This window comes from Macaca nemestrina, chromosome 12, assembly GCF_043159975.1.
Source record: "Macaca nemestrina isolate mMacNem1 chromosome 12, mMacNem.hap1, whole genome shotgun sequence".
NCBI lineage: Eukaryota > Metazoa > Chordata > Mammalia > Primates > Cercopithecidae > Macaca > Macaca nemestrina.
In genome coordinates, this window is record NC_092136.1 from 56621347 (window position 1) to 56638046 (window position 16700).

Here is a 16700-nt window from a genome sequence, read left to right on the forward strand (position 1 = left end):
AGAATCGCTTGAACTTGGGAGGCAGAGGTTGCAGTGAGCCAAGATCGCACCACTGCACTCCAGCCTGGGCAACAGAGCGAGACTCTGTCTTAAAAAAAAAAAAAATTCTCAGTTAAAGACATTATTGGCAATTATTACTAATTATAACTTCTGATTTCCTTGTAATAATTAGAAATATACATGGGGTTGGCTGTACACAGTGGCTAACCCCTGTAATCCCAGCACTTTGGGAGGCCAAGGCAGACGGATTGCCTGAGGTCAGGAGTTCGAGACCAGCCTGGCTAACACGGTGAAACCCCATCTCTACTAAAAATACAAAAATTAGGCCGGGTGCAGTGGCTCAAGCCCGTAATCCCAGCACTTTGGGAGGCCGAGACGGGTGGATCACAAGGTCAGGAGATCGAGACCATCTCTACTAAAAAATACAAAAAACTAGCTGGGCGAGGTGGCAGGCGCCTGTAGTTCCAGCTACTCGGGAGGCTGAGGCAGGAGAATGGCGTAAACCCAGGAGGCGGAGCTTGCATTGAACTGAGATCCTGCCACTGCACTCCAGCCTGGGCGACAGAGCGAGGCTCTGTCTCAAAAAAAAAAAAAAAATACAAAAATTAGCCAGGCCAGGCGTAGTTGCTCACACCTGTAATCCCAGCACTTTGGGAGGCCAAGGCGGATGGATCACCTGAGATCAAGAGTTCGAGACCAGCCTGACCAACATCATAATAGAGAAACCCCATCTCCATTAAAAATACAAAAATTGGCTGGGGGTGGTGGCAGACAACTGTAATCCCAGCTACTCGAGAGGGAGGCTGAGGCAGGAGATTCGCTTGAACCCAAGAGGTGGAGGTTGCAGTGAGCTGAGATCACACCACTGTACTCCATCCTGGGTGACAGAGCAAGACTCCATCTCAAAAAAAAAAAAAAAAGGAAATATACGTGGGGTTAATAGATTTCCAACCGAAGGCAAAAAATCTGATCTTTTAATTAGCTTGTATAATATTTTTACATACATTTCCAAATAGCTTTTTGACATATTAAAATTGATGCCTCCATTATTATTTATTCCTTTTTAGGATTCTAGTTGGGAGCCATTGACATTAAACTTTTTGACTAATCTTGTTTGTATCTAGACTTTTTTTTTTTTTTTTTTTTGGAGACAGAGTGTCATGTTGTTGTGTCTAGGCTGGAATGCAGTGGTGCCATCTCAGCTCACTGTAAGCTCTGCCTCCCAGACTTAAGCAGTTTTCCCACTTCAACCTCCTGAGTAGCTGGGACTAAAGGTACATGCCACAATGCCTGGCTAGTTTTTGTATTTTTCAGACAGGGTTTCACCATGTTGCCCAGGCTGGTTTTGAATTCAATTCAGGTGATCCACCTGTCTCAGCCTCTCAAAGTGCTGGGACTACAGGCATGAGCCACTATGCCCGGCCTCTGTCTAGACTTCTTAACCCTGGAGTTGTATTGCTAATTAATAAATATTTTTAGTCTTTTTTCTTTTCCTATGTATGTTGCTTTAATGGTTAGATTGTATTCCATTGCCTTGATGTGCCAAACTGTCTTCTTGTTGATAGGCATTTGCTTTGCTTTTTCTTTTTCTTGCAGGTTTAGCAGATCAAAGGGTGTGGATTTTTTTAAATAGCATTTATGATGTCATTCCAGATTGGAAGAGCCTATAATGGCCTTTAATAGTAAAACATTTTATGTTTCTAGGAATTTTTAAAATATAAAGTTATTTAAGAGCATGAGGAGCAAAAAAAGGGAATTTTCTCCTATAAATATACCACAGACAAATTAGAGAAACTTCAGATCTGACATAAGATCAGAGAAGAGGGATGACTCGAGCTAGATAACGATTTTCAAAATATCCAAAGGTGTCACTTTGTGCGTTGGGACCTATTCAGTGTTTTTGTTGTTGGTGGTGTTGTTTGTTTGTTTGTTTGTTTGAGATGGAGTCTCGCTCTGTCATCCAGGCTGGAGTGAAGTGGCGCTATCTCAGCTCACTATAACCTCTGCCTCCCAGGTCAAGAGATTCTTCTGCCTCAGCCTCCCAAGTGTAGCTGAGACTACAGGCACCCGCCACCATGCCCGGCTAATTTTTGTATTTTTAGTAGAGACAGGGTTTCAGCATGTTGGCCAGGCTAGTCTTGAACTCCTGACTTCAGGTGATCCACCCGCCTCGGCCTCCCAAAGTGCTGGGATTACAAGCATGAGCCACCCACTCCTGGCCAGTATTTTCATTCATATTTTTTTCGTGTTGAATTATTATTATTATTATTTTTGAGACCGAGTTTTGCTCTTGTTGCCCATACTGGAGTGCAATGGCATGATCTCAGCTCACTGCAACCTCCACCTCCTGGGTTCAAGTGATTCTCCTGTCTCAGCTTCCCAAGTAGCTGGGATTAGAGGTGCCCGCCACCACATCTAGCTAATTTTGTGTTTTCAGTGGAGACAGGGTTTTTCCATGTTGGTCAGGCTGGTCTTGAAATCGTGACGTCAGGTGATCTGCCCGCCTCGGCCTCCCAAAATGTTAACGATTACAGGCATGAGCCACTGTGCCTGACCCGAATTATTTTTAAATATCATATGTTGCAAGCAAACTATCATTTTTTGCAATTTATAAGAAAGTTATGCCACAGGCGTTTAAGCACATCTTTTTTTTTTTTTTTTTTCTTTTAGTGTTCTTTGTCCTGCTTTAATTTTTTTATATGATTTTTCTTATATACCACCTTGTTTTTTGAGGTGGGTAGGTAGGTGGGACATAAATCACAAATTGAAAAAACCAAACCAAACCAATCTCTCTTCAGAATGTTTTGTAGAGTAAGGTATTAAGCTTCATTTGAATAAAATAAAATTCCCTGGGCTTCTAGAGTGCTTTAACTGAGCCCCTCTTTCCTTTCTTTCTAAATGATGATATCCAATCAGAAAAAACGTTAATCTACTGCATTACTCCACATTCTTTGTCTTTGAGATTTGTAACATCTGAAAAATTTCTTTTTGTTACAGAAGTCTGTTGTGATTTGTCCCTTGTGCAGGACCTGTAATGGACACCTTAAAGCAGTGGCTTAAAGTATTTTTTGGCTCACAGATCCCTTGGAAAATATGATGCAAGCTGTGGATTCTTGCCTGAGCCCCATCAGTCAGGATCGTTTGAGTGTTGGCCTGCCAGGCCTATTGCATTAAAATCTTGGGATGTCCCCTCACTTTATCTTGGAGTTACCCTTTGTCACTCTCTTTTGATGGCTCCAGTTTCCTCCATCCTGTATGTAAGTCGTTTTTTTGTTAATTCCCATTTTGGCAGAGCATATGCTTCCTGAGAAAGGATGCATAGAAAATACATTTTGTTTTTGAGATTATATGTTTGAAATTTCTTTCTTTTACTCTCTTACTTTACTTATTATTTGACTGAGTATATAATTCTAACTGGAAATAATTTTCCCACAGAATTTTGAGGACATTGCCTTATTGTCTGCTAGCTTCCAATGTTGCTATTGAGAAATTCAGTGCTATTCAGATCTCTTTCCTTGGTAAATTTGTTTCTTCCTGGAAACATCTAGAATTTTCTCATTGTCCCTGGCATTCTGAAATTACATCATGACGTGTCTTGGTGTGGGTCTGTTTTCATCCACTGTACTAGATCCTTGAAGAGCACTTTCAATTTGGAAATTCATGCCTTTCATTTCTGGGAAACTTTATTATTTTGTTGATAATTTCCTCCCCTTTATTTTCTCTCTTTCCTCTTTATGGCATACTTTTATTTGGGTTTTAGACCTCTTGGATGGACTCTAATTTTATTATTATTTCTTAAATAAATAAATAAATTTATTTTATTTTATTTATTTATTTTTTTGAGATGGAGTTTCATTCTTGTTGCCCAGGCTGGAGTGTAGTGGTGCGATCTTGGCTTACTGCAACCTCCGCCTCTTGGGTTCAAGCGATTCTCCTGCCTCAGCCTCCCAAATAGCTGGGATTACAGGCATATGCCACTACACCCAGCTAATTTTTATTTTTTTAGTAGAGGTGGGGTTTCACCATGTTGGCTAGGTTGGTCTCGAACTCCTGACCTCAGGTGATCCACCTGTCTCAGCCTCCCAAAGTGCTGGGATTACAGGTGTGAGCCACCACACTGGCCCAGTACATTTATTTTTCATACAAAGTTTCACTCTGTCACCCAGCTGCAGTGCAGTGACATGATCACAGCTCACTCCAGCCTCCATCTCCTGGGCTCTAGCCATCTTCCCACCTCAGCCTACTACAGGCACACTCCACCACACCCAGCTAATTTTTGTATTTTTAGTAGAGACAGGATTTCGCCATATTGCACAGACTGGTCTCAAACTCCTGGGCTCAAGTGATACACTCGCCTTGGCCTCCCAAGGAGCTGGGAGCCGCTGCACCCCACCTAAGCATGAGCTGAGCCTAAGTGTGAGCCACTGCACCCAGCCTAATTTTATTACTATATTTTCTCTAATTTTATTTCTTTTGTCCTACTTTTGAGGATATTTCCTCAAATCTATTTTCTAACTTTTCTATTGAGTTTAAAATTTTTCTAACACCATTTTAATTTCCACAAGCTTGTTTTTATTTTTATTTATGTTTTCAAGACAGGGGCTTGCTCTGTCACCCAGGCTGGAGTGCTGTGGTGCTATCTCAGCTCACTTCAACCTCTGCCTCCTGCGCTCATGCAGTTCTCCTGCCTCAGTCTCCTGAGTAGCTGAGACTACTGGTGGGCACCACCATGCCTGGCTAGTCTTTTAATTATTATTTTGTAGAGATGGGGTCTTGCCATGTTGCCCAGGTTGGTCTCAAACTCCTGGACTCAAGCAATTCCACCCACCTTGGCCTCCCAAAGTGCTGAGATTATAGGCATCAGCCACTGCCCGGCCTTGTTTTATTTTCTGAATATTCTTTTAAAACAACAGTCTATTCTTGTTTTATATATGTAGTATCATCTTTTATCTCTGCATATCTTTTATCTGTGATAATTTTTTTGTGTGGGAAAAGATACTTTGTTGGAAATGACACATGCTTTGACAGTAGGAGACTATATTTTATAGTGTGCCAAATTTCTTTTGTTGTCTTTTTATTTTTTAAATCACTTTATGAAGATGTAATTTACATAACCTACGTACCTGCTCATAGTATACAATTTCTGTTTTTTAGTATATTTGCAGAGTTGTGCAATCATTACCATAATTTAATTTTAGAACATTTTAATCACTTTAAAAAGCACCCTTGTCCTAATTAGCAGTCACTCTGTATCCCCTCACCCCAGGTAAACAGTAATCTACTTTCTGTCTCCATATATAGGCCTTTTCTGGGCAATTAATTAATTAATTAATTTGAGGCAGAGTTTTTGCTCTTATTGCCTAGGCTGGAGTGCAATGATGAGATCTCGGCAACCTCCGCCTCCTGGGTTCTAACTATTCTCCTGCCTCAGCCTCTCAAGTAGCTGGAACTACAGGCGTGCCCCACCATGCCTGGCTAATTTTTGCATTTTTAGTAGAGATGAGGTTTCACCATGTTGGCCAGGCTGGTCTCAACTCCTGACCTCAGGTGATTGCCCACCTTAGCCTCCCAAAGCGCTGGGATTACTGGCGTGAACCATCGTGCCCAGCCAGGACATTTTATATAAATGGAATGATAAAGTATGTGATCTTAGGCCACTTGACATGTTTTCAAGGTTCATCTGTGTCGTAGCATGTAACAGTACACCATTCTTTTTCGTGGCTGAATAGTGTTCCATTGTATTATTATACATTTCATTCATCTGTTCATTAGCTGATGCCTGCTGATTCTTTTGTATTTATTTTTTTGAGATGGAATCTTGCTCTGTTGCCCAGACTATAGTGCAGTAGTGTGTGATCATAGCTCACTGCAGCCTCGAACTCCTGGGCTTAAGTGATCCTCCCACCACAGCCTCCTGAGTAACTGGTACTACAGATGCATACCACCATGCCTGGCTTATTATTATTGTTTTTATTATTGTTTTGAGATAGGATCTTGTTCTGTCACCCAGGCTGGAGTGCAGTAGCACCATCACAGCTCACTGCAGCTCAATCTGCCAGGCTCAAGCAATCCTTCTACCTCAGCCTCCAGACTAGTAATTATTAAATTTTTTTTTTTACATTTATTTATTTATTTATTTTATTATACTTTAAGTTCTAGGGTACATGTGCATAACGTGCAGGTTTGTTACATATGTATACTTGTGCCATGTTGGTGTGCCGCACCCATCAACTCGTCAGCACCCATCAACTCGTCATTTACATGAGGTATAACTCCCAATGCAATCCCTCCCCCTTCCCCCCTCCCCATGATAGGCCTCGGTGTGTGATGTTCCTTTTCCTGAGTCCAAGTGATCTCATTGTTCAGTTCCCACCTATGAGTGAGAACATGTGGTGTTTGGTTTTCTGTTCTTGCGATAGTTTGCTGAGAATGATGGTTTCCAGCTGCATCCATGTCCCTACAAAGGACACAAACTCATCCTTTTTTATGGCTGCATAGTATTCCATGGTGTATATGTGCCACATTTTCTTAATCCAGTCTGTCACTGATGGACATTTGGGTTGATTCCAAGTCTTTGCTATTGTGAATAGTGCCGCAATAAACATACGTGTGCATGTGTCTTTATAGCAGCATGATTTATAATCCTTTGGGTATATACCCAGTAATGGGATGGCATCAGACAAAGGGCTAATATCCAGAACCTACAAAGAACTCAAACATATTTACAAGAAAAAAACAAACAACCCCATCAAAAAGTGGGCAAAGGAGATGAACAGACATTTCTCAAAATGAATTTCTCAAATTCATACAGCCAACAGACACATGAAAAAATGCTCATCATCACTGGCCATCAGAGAAATGCAAATCAAAACCACAATGAGATACCATCTCACACCAGTTAGAATGGCAATCATTAAAAAGTCAGGAAACAACAGGTGCTGGAGAGGATGTGGAGAAATAGGAACACTTTTCCACTGTTGGTGGGATTGTAAACTAGTTCCACCATTATGGAAAACAGTATGGCGATTCCTCAAGGATCTAGAACTAGAAATTTTTTTTTTTTTTTTTTTTTTTTTTTTGAGACGGAGTCTCGCTCTGTCACCCAGGCTGGAGTGCAGTGGCGCAATCTCGGCTCACTGCAAGCTCCGCCTCCCGGGTTCACGCCATTCTCCGGCCTCAGCCTCCCGAGTAGCTGGGACTACAGGCGCCCGCCACTGCGCCCGGCTAATTTTTTTCTATTTTTAGTAGAGACGGGGTTTCACCATGGTCTCGATCTCCTGACCTTGTGATCCGCCCGCCTCGGCCTTCCAAAGTGCTGGGATTACAGGCGTGAGCCACCGCGCCCGGCCAGAAATTTTTTTTAAAGACAGGATCTTGTTACGTTGCCCAGGCTGGTTCTGAACTCCTGGCCCCAGGCCATCCTCCTGATTAATTGCAATTACAGGCATGAGCCACAGTCCCTGGCCCTGCTGGTTCTTAAATAGGCTTTTGGTCAGTCCTCCTGTTTTTAGCTCCATCTTTATCCCCACTTTGAAAGGTGCCTAATGCTACAAGTTCCTGAGCTTTTTGGAGGTTATGTTGTATCTCAGCCTTTCTCAAGCCTACTGTTAGTAACCACTCATTCATCTGCTTTTCAGCTTCTAAAATGTTGTTACTATTACCTTCGCTCTCATTTTGTGGGTTTGTGCCACTCCCCATCCCTCATTGTTTTAGCAAGGTTTTGGAAAGAGAGAGGTAGCCGAGGAAGAGCTAATGCATACCTTCAGTCCTCAGTCTTTAACTGAAAGTTTAAAAGGTGGGATTCCCATGCTGTGTCAGGCTCTAGGCCCAATAGTCATGGAATGACCAAGCTAGAAAAACCTTTAGAGATGAGCAGCTAGTCATGTACTTCATCTTTCAGCTGAAGAGAATGAGACTCACAGGACTTAGTAAATTGTTTAATGTCATACAATTAGTAAGTAGCCAAGTTAGGTCCTTAATCCTGTCTCCTGCCTTCTTAACTAGTTGCTCAGACTTAATTTAGGCTGATTACTTTAACATTCAGTATTGAGGAGAGCATGGGGACCCTTGCTCAGATTTGGCCTCTGCCACTTTTTAGTTACAGAAATGGGTTTGCTTAAGCCCAGTTTTCTGGAGGGACTAGCTTTTAGAGAAAGGTGCATGTGTACCTACCTGTGTAGCCTCTGGGAGCTCACTGTATTTGAAAGAGTGTGTGTATACATCTAACTAATTTATTAATTATATAAAAGAATGGCTGGGCGCAGTGACTTACGCTTGTAATCCCAGCACTTTGGGAGGCTGAGGCGGGCAGATCTTCTGAGGTCAGGGGTTCAAGACCAGCCTGGCCAACACGGCGAAACCCTCTCTCTACTAAAAATACGAAAACAATTAGCTGGGCATGGTGGTGTGTGCCTGTAATCCCAACTATTAGGGAGGCTGAGGCAGGAGAATTGCCTGAACCTGGGAGGTGGAGGTTGCAGTGAAGTGAGATTGCATCACTGTACTATAGCCTGGGTGACAGAGCGAGACTCCATCTTAAAAAAAAAAAAAAAAAAAAAAAAAGAACACAGGATTGGGTTTCTTAGACTGGTCTAAAAGACCGTGAATTGGACAGCTGGTTGCATCACCCACTAAACAGGAAATTATGTGAGTTCCAGATGTTACCTGACAAATGTGTGCTCTGCAGGGCATTTGACTGGGCTAAAAGGAATGCAATGTGAACAAAAGTGCTTTCAGTTTGTCCTAGATGTGGTTTGGAACAGTCCTGACTAGATAGGCTCTCAAACCCTAGTCTTTCTAAAACTGCTCACATAAGAAGTTCAGCCATTTTAGAAATACTGGGTACATGAGTTGGATCACGTGTGGTACCTGGAAGATGTTAAGCAGGAGGCAAAACATCAATAGGAATAATGGCTGTATATACAAACCTAAAACGATCTGACAAAGTAAATGTGTTGAGAAAGAGAGTGAACAAATCTGCCTCGAGAAAACAGGAGTAACAGGGTTTATCTTAAATTTACATTGAAAAGCCTGGTCAGCAGCTTTCCTGGGTTAGTGCCTTGGAAGAGGACTTAGAAGTGGCCTGTGGGACCTGTGCGGTGGCTCATGCCTGTAATCTCAGCACTTTGGGAGGCCAAGGTGGACGACGGATCACTTGAGGTCAGGAGTTCGAGACCAGTCTGGCTAATATGGCACAACCCCATCCCTACTAAAAAGAGAAAGATTAGCTGGGCATGATGGCAGGCGCCTGTAATCCCAGCTACTTGGGAGGCTGAGGCAGGAGAATCAGTTGAACCTGGGAGGCAGAGGTTGCAGTGAGCCAAGATTGTGCCACTGCACTCCAGCCTGGGTGACAGAGCGAGACTCCGTCTCAAAAAAACAAAACAAAACAAAAAAGGCCTGTGGGTGGGGGTTGGGGGACAGTGGACAGTTCACTGCTTGTATTCTGGGTACTTATTTGCATGACTCCTGAGCACCACAGTCAGCTGGTGATGTGGGCCAAGGTAAAGCCTGTCTCTTCAAGGAACAGTTACCTTCTTTACGTCATGGTGTAGGAGTTGTAAAATCACTTTAATTTCATGTGAAGAAGAGATAAGGAAGAGTGATAGCTTCCAAAACTCTGCAGTCCTTATTGTGTGTGTGTGCCTGTATTTAAGGTGTCTCTATTTAAAAAGAGCTGATACTAATGAATGTCATCTATTAGTAAAAGTAATCATAAGGTTAATTCTCATTTAATTAGAAATGTGTAATCTCTTCCCTTCCTACATTGTGCCCCACCATCAGACAGGTGATGCCCTCTGATTTGTATAGGGGTTCAGAAATTATGTAGAAGATAGGGAGAATTGAAATGCTGGAGCAGCCAGAGAGTTGAAGAGAAAACAACCTACCTCTCAACATGTACAAAAAATAGAAGTGTGAGTTGGTAGCAGTGCTATGCTGCTGGGCAGTCTATTTCACAAGTGTTTATAACAGGAAAGATACAGTGCCATCTTTTAGTGTGGGAAATAAACTGATTATAGCATGGATGACACTCAGTTGATGACCATGGTCACCAATAGTATCAATTTTAGGATATCCCAGAATGCCACTATGCAAAGGATAGCATATTAACTTAGACATATGCATTCACAGAGGAAAGAATTTCATCATTCTTGCTGCAGATAATCTGCAGATAATGTGAAATAGACCTTATAGGATTGCTGTTGATACGGTAAGTTGAGGCGCAGTCCATGTGATACTGAAACAGGAGAGGTTCCCTTGTCCCCTCCCTGGCTTGCTGCTGCTGCTGCTGCTTTTTTTTTTTTTTTTTTTTTTTTGCAGACAGAGTCTCGCTCAGCCACCTAGGCTGGAGTGCAGTGGTGCAATCTCAGCTCACTGCACCCACCGTCTCCAGGGTTCAAGCGATTGTCTCGTCTCAGCCTCCTAAGTAGCTGGGATTACAGAAACTCATGCCTGGCTAATTTTTGTGTTTTAGTAGAGATGGGGTTTCACTATGTTGGCCCAGCTGCTCTTGAACTCCTGACCTCAGTTGATCACCCGCCTCGGCCTCTCAAAGTGCTGGGATTACAGGTGTGAGCCACCGTACCCTGCCCACAGTATAGTTTTGAATGCTTGAAATGTATTGCCTGCAGTCTCTGTTTTAAAAACCCTGAGAGGTTGTTAGAACCATTAAAAAAAAGTTTTTTTGTTTCTTTTTTTAAGATAAACTTTAAGTTACCTTTAAGTTAAACTTAAAGGTAATTATAGATTTATTTGCAATTGTAAGAAATAACACAGAGCAATCCCCTGTGCACTCTACCCAGATTCCCTTATTGGTGACATCTTGCAGAACTATATAGATATTATTAGAAACTCACGCCTGTAATCCCAGCACTTTGGGAGACTGAGGCAGGTGGATTACCTGCAGTCAGGAGTTCGAGACCAGCCTGGCCAACATGGTGAAACCCCATCTCTACTAAAAATACAAAAAAATTAGGTGGATATGGTGGCGGGCACCTATAATCCCAGCTACTTGGGAGACTGAAGAAGGAAAATTGCTTGAACCTGGGAGGTGGATGTTGCAGTGAGCCAAGATTATGCCATTGCACTCCAGCCTGGGCAACAAGAATGAAACTCTGTCTCAAAAGAAAAAAAAAAAAAAGATATCAGAACCAGGAACTTGACATTGATATAGTCAAGGTATAAAGAGTTCCATCACTGTGAGAATTCTTGGGGTTGCCCTTTTATAGCCACACCCATCTACCTTCCTCTCCCCATAGCCACCCAACTCTCCCCCTCCCCCACCATTCTTTGCTTCTCTAATTTTATCATTTCAAGAATATTATATAAATGGAATCATACAATATGTAACCTGTTGTGATTGGCTTTTTTTATTCCTATTCAGGTCTACTGGTGATGAATTCTCTCTGTTTTGCCTGAAAATATTTTTATTTTTATTTAAGTTTGCCTTCATTTTTGAAGGATTTTTTTTTTTTTTCTGTTCATAAAGTTCTGGGTTTGACAGATATTTATTTATTTATTTATTTTTCAGTACTTGTAAGGTGTTCCTTCTTTTTTTTTTTTTTTTTTTTTGAGACGGAGTCTCGCGCTGTCGCCCGGGCTGGAGTGCAGTGGCCGGATCTCAGCTCACTGCAAGCTCCGCCTCCCGGGTTTGTGCCATTCTCCTGCCTCAGCCTCCCTAGTAGCTGGGACTACAGGCGCCCGCCACCTCGCCCGGCTAGTTTTTTGTATTTTTTAGTAGGGACGGGGTTTCACTGTGTTAGCCAGGATGGTCTCGATCTCCTGACCTCATGATCCGCCTGTCTCGGCCTCCCAAAGTGCTGGGATTACACGTTTGAGCCACTGCGCCCGGCCATGTTTTCTAGCCTTCATTGTTTCTGATGAGAAGGCAGTTGTAATTTCAGTTTCTTCCCCCGAATATAATGTGTGTCCTTTCTTTCTAGCTCTTTTCAAGGTTCTCTCTTATCACTGGTTTCCAGAAGTTTGTCTGTGATGTACTTGTGTATTATTTTATTGGCATTTATACTGCTTGGAGTCCGTTGAGCTTTTTGAATCTGTAAATTTTTGTCTTTTACCAAATTTGGGAAAATTTTGATTCTTCTTCAAATATTGTTTTCTGCCTCATTCTATTTTCCTTCTGGAACTCCAATTATATTATGTTAGACTTGTTGCCCCACACATCTCTGAGGTCCCTCTCTCCTGCTGCCCTTTCTTTTTAAATTTATACATTTTATTTTGTAGAGATGGGGTCTTACTGTATTACCCAGACTGGTCTTGAACTCCTGGCCTCAAACATTCCTCTCAACCTTGGCCTCCCAAAGTGCTGAGGTTACAAGTGTGAGCTACCACGCCCAGGCAGCTCTTTCTCTAATCCTTTTTTCTCTCTGTATTTCTGATTGGATAATTTTTGTTGTTCTTTTTTCAAGGTCAGTAACTCCTCTGTCGTTTCCAATCTGCTTTTAAGCCAGCCCACTGCGTTGCAATGTCTGTTTCTCTGTTGCGATTTTTTTTTTTTTGAGACGGAGTCTTGGTCTGTTGCCTAGGCTGGAGTGCAGTGGCGCGATCTTGGCTCACTGCAACCTCCGCCTCAACCTCAAGAGATTCTTCTACCTCAGCCTCCCGAGTAACTGGGACTACAGGCGCACGCCACCACGCTCTGCTGATTTTTGTATTTTTAGTAGAGACGGGGTGTCACCATATTGGCCAAGCTTGTCTCGAACTCCTGCCTCAGCCTCCCAATGTGCTGGGATTACAGGTATGAGCCACCACACCTGGCCTGAGATCTATTTTTTTCATTCATAATGATCATACCTGCTTTAAAATTCCTGTTTGCTAATTCCAGTATTTGAGTAAACTTAGGGTTGGTTTCTGTTGATTGACTTGTCTCTTGAGAATAGGTCATATTTTTCTGTTTCTTTATATGCTGAGCAGTTCTGGATTGTAAAGAACTAGATTCTGTTACCTCCCTCCAGAGAGCATTCTTATTTTATTATTATTATTGTTATTATTTTTAAGTTAACTGTTTCCCTGTAGTGAGTGGCAACTTAAATCTCAGTTCAGTTCTTTTACCCTTAACTTGGCTGCTTGGGGTCTACTCCATGCATGCGTGGTTCAGGGATCAGCCAGTTTTGTAGGCAGAGTTTGTACATAGATTTTTGGGTCTTCCCTTCTGTGGTTCTCTCTGGAATTTCCCTCTTTCACTTCCCAGCTGCTGTGGTTTGCCTTAAAATGTGTCCTCTGGTTTCTGAAGCTAGTAAGATTATGAGTTTTTCAGTTTTACCCACCTCTTATGACAGACAGGTACTTGCCTGACTGGAAGCCATAAAAAAGGGAAACTCACCCGGTATCATTACCTTCTTCTAAATGATGACTTTTTTCCCTACTTGAGAATCTTCTTGCTTTTTAATTCTCCAGACAAGCTCATACTTGTCTGCAGGAAAGTTGGTCTGATGGGAGCTATTCTGCCATGACTGGAAGCAGAACCTCTGTGAACTAGATATAAAGTATTCTGTTGATAAAATCAATTTTTTCCCGTTGTAGTTTCACAGATCTTTATATTACTCTCCCTATCACCTTCAAGAGGCCAGATATAAAAATGTCTTTAAATGGGGTGTGGTGGAGCATGCCTTTAAGGGAGGCTGAAATCAGAGGATTGCGTGAGCCCGGCAGTTTGAGACCAGCCTGGGCAACCTAGCTAGATCCTGACTCTACAAAAAAATTTAAAAAATTAGCTGGGTGTGCTGGTCCCAGCTACTCTGGAGGCTGAGGTGGGAGGATAGCCTGAGCTCAGGAGGTTGAGGCTGCAGTGAGCCGTGATTGTGCCGCTGCACCCCAGCCTGGGCAACAGAGTGAGACTCTATCTCAAAACAACAACAACAAATGTCGGTTTGTTTCTGGCTTGATCAAAGCAGAACAGATAAAAAACGTATTAGAAGTTCTTGTAAGGCATGTATGGTTTTAAAAAAATCTTTTATGATTGATTTGAACTGTACATCCTTGGAAGCAGATTCATAAGGATAGACTGACACGTAGTTGACTGCTTTTGAAATTGTTCTTAGAAATGGGCTTAAAATCTGATATCTAGATCTGCTGATGTTTGTATAATCTGTATGTGTTGGACAAATAATTAGTTGTTGTTTCTAGGACAATAGGACAGTTGTGGTGGCGATGTCATATTCCTAATATTGTTTGAATTTCCAGGGGTCTAAATAATTGAAATTTAAGGTACCTGTGATACACAGGGTTCAGGAGGTGGGCCTGTGTAGGTGTTTCTGAGGATTAAGTTTTCCTACTGTTTCTTCCTTTTTTTTTTTTTAGATGGGGTCTCGCTGTGTCACCCAAGCTGGAGTGTAGTGGTGTGATCTCAGCTCACTACATCTTCCATCCCCTGGGTTCAAGTGATTCTCCTGCCTCAGCCTCCCGAGTAGCTGGGATTACAGGTGTCTGCCACCACACCCAGCTAATTTTTATATTTTTTTAGTAGAGATGGAGTTTCACTATGTTGGCCGGGCTGGTTTCTAACTCCTGACCTTGAGTGATCCACCCACCTTAACCTCCCAAAGTGCTGGAATTGCAAGCATGAGTCACCGTGCCCAGCCCCTTACTGTTTATTCTTAAAACTCAGCCCTAAGTAAATGATGAGTGAATCATTTCAATAAAAAAAATCTTAGGTTTGTGAATCCCCTTCTCTTACCTTTTTGGCACTCTTTGTGGAGTGACTAAAATGAATATGATTTGCTTTCAGGGCCCTCATACTTCTTTATACATCTCCTTTCCCCTTGTGGAGAAGATACTTTGCTCTTGCTACTGGTCTAGTCTAATTCACAGAAGGACGTTTGTCTAACTTCGGCACCCTGTATAGTCTTTTATTCAGAACTGGACTCTTTAACAAGACTTCTTCCCTTAGCTGATTTAAAGAAGGGGCAAATGTGGAGAGGTGGTGGTGGGGACAGAGGCTTTAACAATTACTTCTCCCATGATTCATAGCCTTTCTCTCCCTTTTGACCACACGTCAGATCAGCTGGTCATGCTCACCTTTGGCGCCATTCTTCTTCTCACTTTTTAAAAGTTCTCCCCTTAATCACTCAGCTTTCCTATCTTCTCACACGTGCATGTCATGTCTTAGGGAGCACCGTACAGCCATTTAGATGAGATCAGGCACATTTAGGGTAGTTATGGCCATAGAGGCCTAGAGCCATTTTAGGAAGGCATCTTTTCTTCACAGAGGACAATGATTCCTCTCTATGTTGTGATATTTCATGGTTTTTACTGAGGGGATTTTCTGGCTAGTTAGGAATAAATGAGCACGCGGTAACTGAAAGTGAAGAAGCTTAGGAGGAAGAAACAGTTATCTTCTTTCAGCCATGAATGCAGTTTAAAAATACATCCCAAGAATTTCAGACTGTAGACGAGATCATTATGTCAGCTGCTTGCTGCTTAATTACTTTGTACAGTAAGTGCAGGCTTACCATGAGTGGGCTCTTTGCAGGTGTTACTGAAAGCTCTGAGCCTAGCTCTACATAAGCTGTAGGCCTTTGTTGCTGCAGCTATTACCAGCTGCCTGCTGACTTTTGCCAGTCTTCTTTAGTGAAGATTACCAAATGTATTTTGAGGGATGAAATTTGCTCAAAAAGAAAGTTTCAGAATAATTTGTTTGGAAGAAGGATCAGGAAATAAGAGGAATGAAATTATGGCACTTGCTTTTAATAACAGAAAGAAGGTTGGGTCCTATCAGAATTTGAAAATTGTGAATAAGTGAGCTGCTGCTTCTGATGTTGGACAAAACCTCAGAGAAAATAGAGGAGACATTGTAGTTATAAAAGCAATAACTTTCTGACTGGACTTATTACTAGTTTCTGGAGCAGGTGCCTTAGAGTTATTATAAACTTTTCTCTTTTAGAAACTTTTGAGGTGCCTCTGGGATTGATTTAGGGTAAAGGACTTTCTGACTTAGGTGCATCTCATCCTGTAATTGTGAAGAATGCATCCTCCTTAATAACCACAAGTCCCTTTAGGTTCCAGACCAACTAAAAAAACTGTATTTGTAACAGAATTTATTCTATCAACTAGAACACGCAAACAGGACCCTGTGCCAGTGTGCTCTGAATGGTTAGGCCATGTAGGTGAAAGATCTGGAGCCTCCCAGATAATAGCCTTCCTGTGAAATGGTTATTTGTATATGTATGTTCTTTTTCCTGTATATTTGACATTGAGATCATTGAGGGTATGTGCTTTGTCTGGTTCATCTCTATTCCTTGCAGTATCTAAGTCCCTTGATTACTCAGTAAACAGGTAATATAATTCATTTGACTTGTCCTTGATTGTTTCCCATATGTTTCCATGACACCTAAAATTTATTTGTTTGAACTGTTTATATGTGTTTAATTTGTCCCATACTCCCTAATTCCTTAGGAAAAGCAATATTTGGGACAGTATACTTTTAGATAGAGCACTAGTGACTTTACAGTAATTTGGTATCAATTGAGCTCTTCATTCTACTATACCGTATTATAATGTTTTTCAAACTGAATTGTGATCATTAGTAGGCCTGCAGTCAGCATTTTTAGTTTTAATGATATAGAGTAGGAAATATGAGAGGACATTATATATAAAGGTAAGTATTGTTTTGTGAAATTTTTGCTTTAGGTAAATTTGTGTATACACATATACATGTATATGTTTATTGCTTCATAATGTAAAAT

The 16700-nt window shown here is 41.7% G+C and overlaps 1 protein-coding gene across 7 annotated transcripts in view; it reads left to right on the top strand.

Annotated features, from left to right (window-relative positions):
- The window catches only part of LOC105488754 (DENN domain containing 5A), a 130494-nt gene that overhangs the window by 46520 nt on the left and 67274 nt on the right, over positions 1-16700 (top strand). The window lies entirely within an intron of this gene.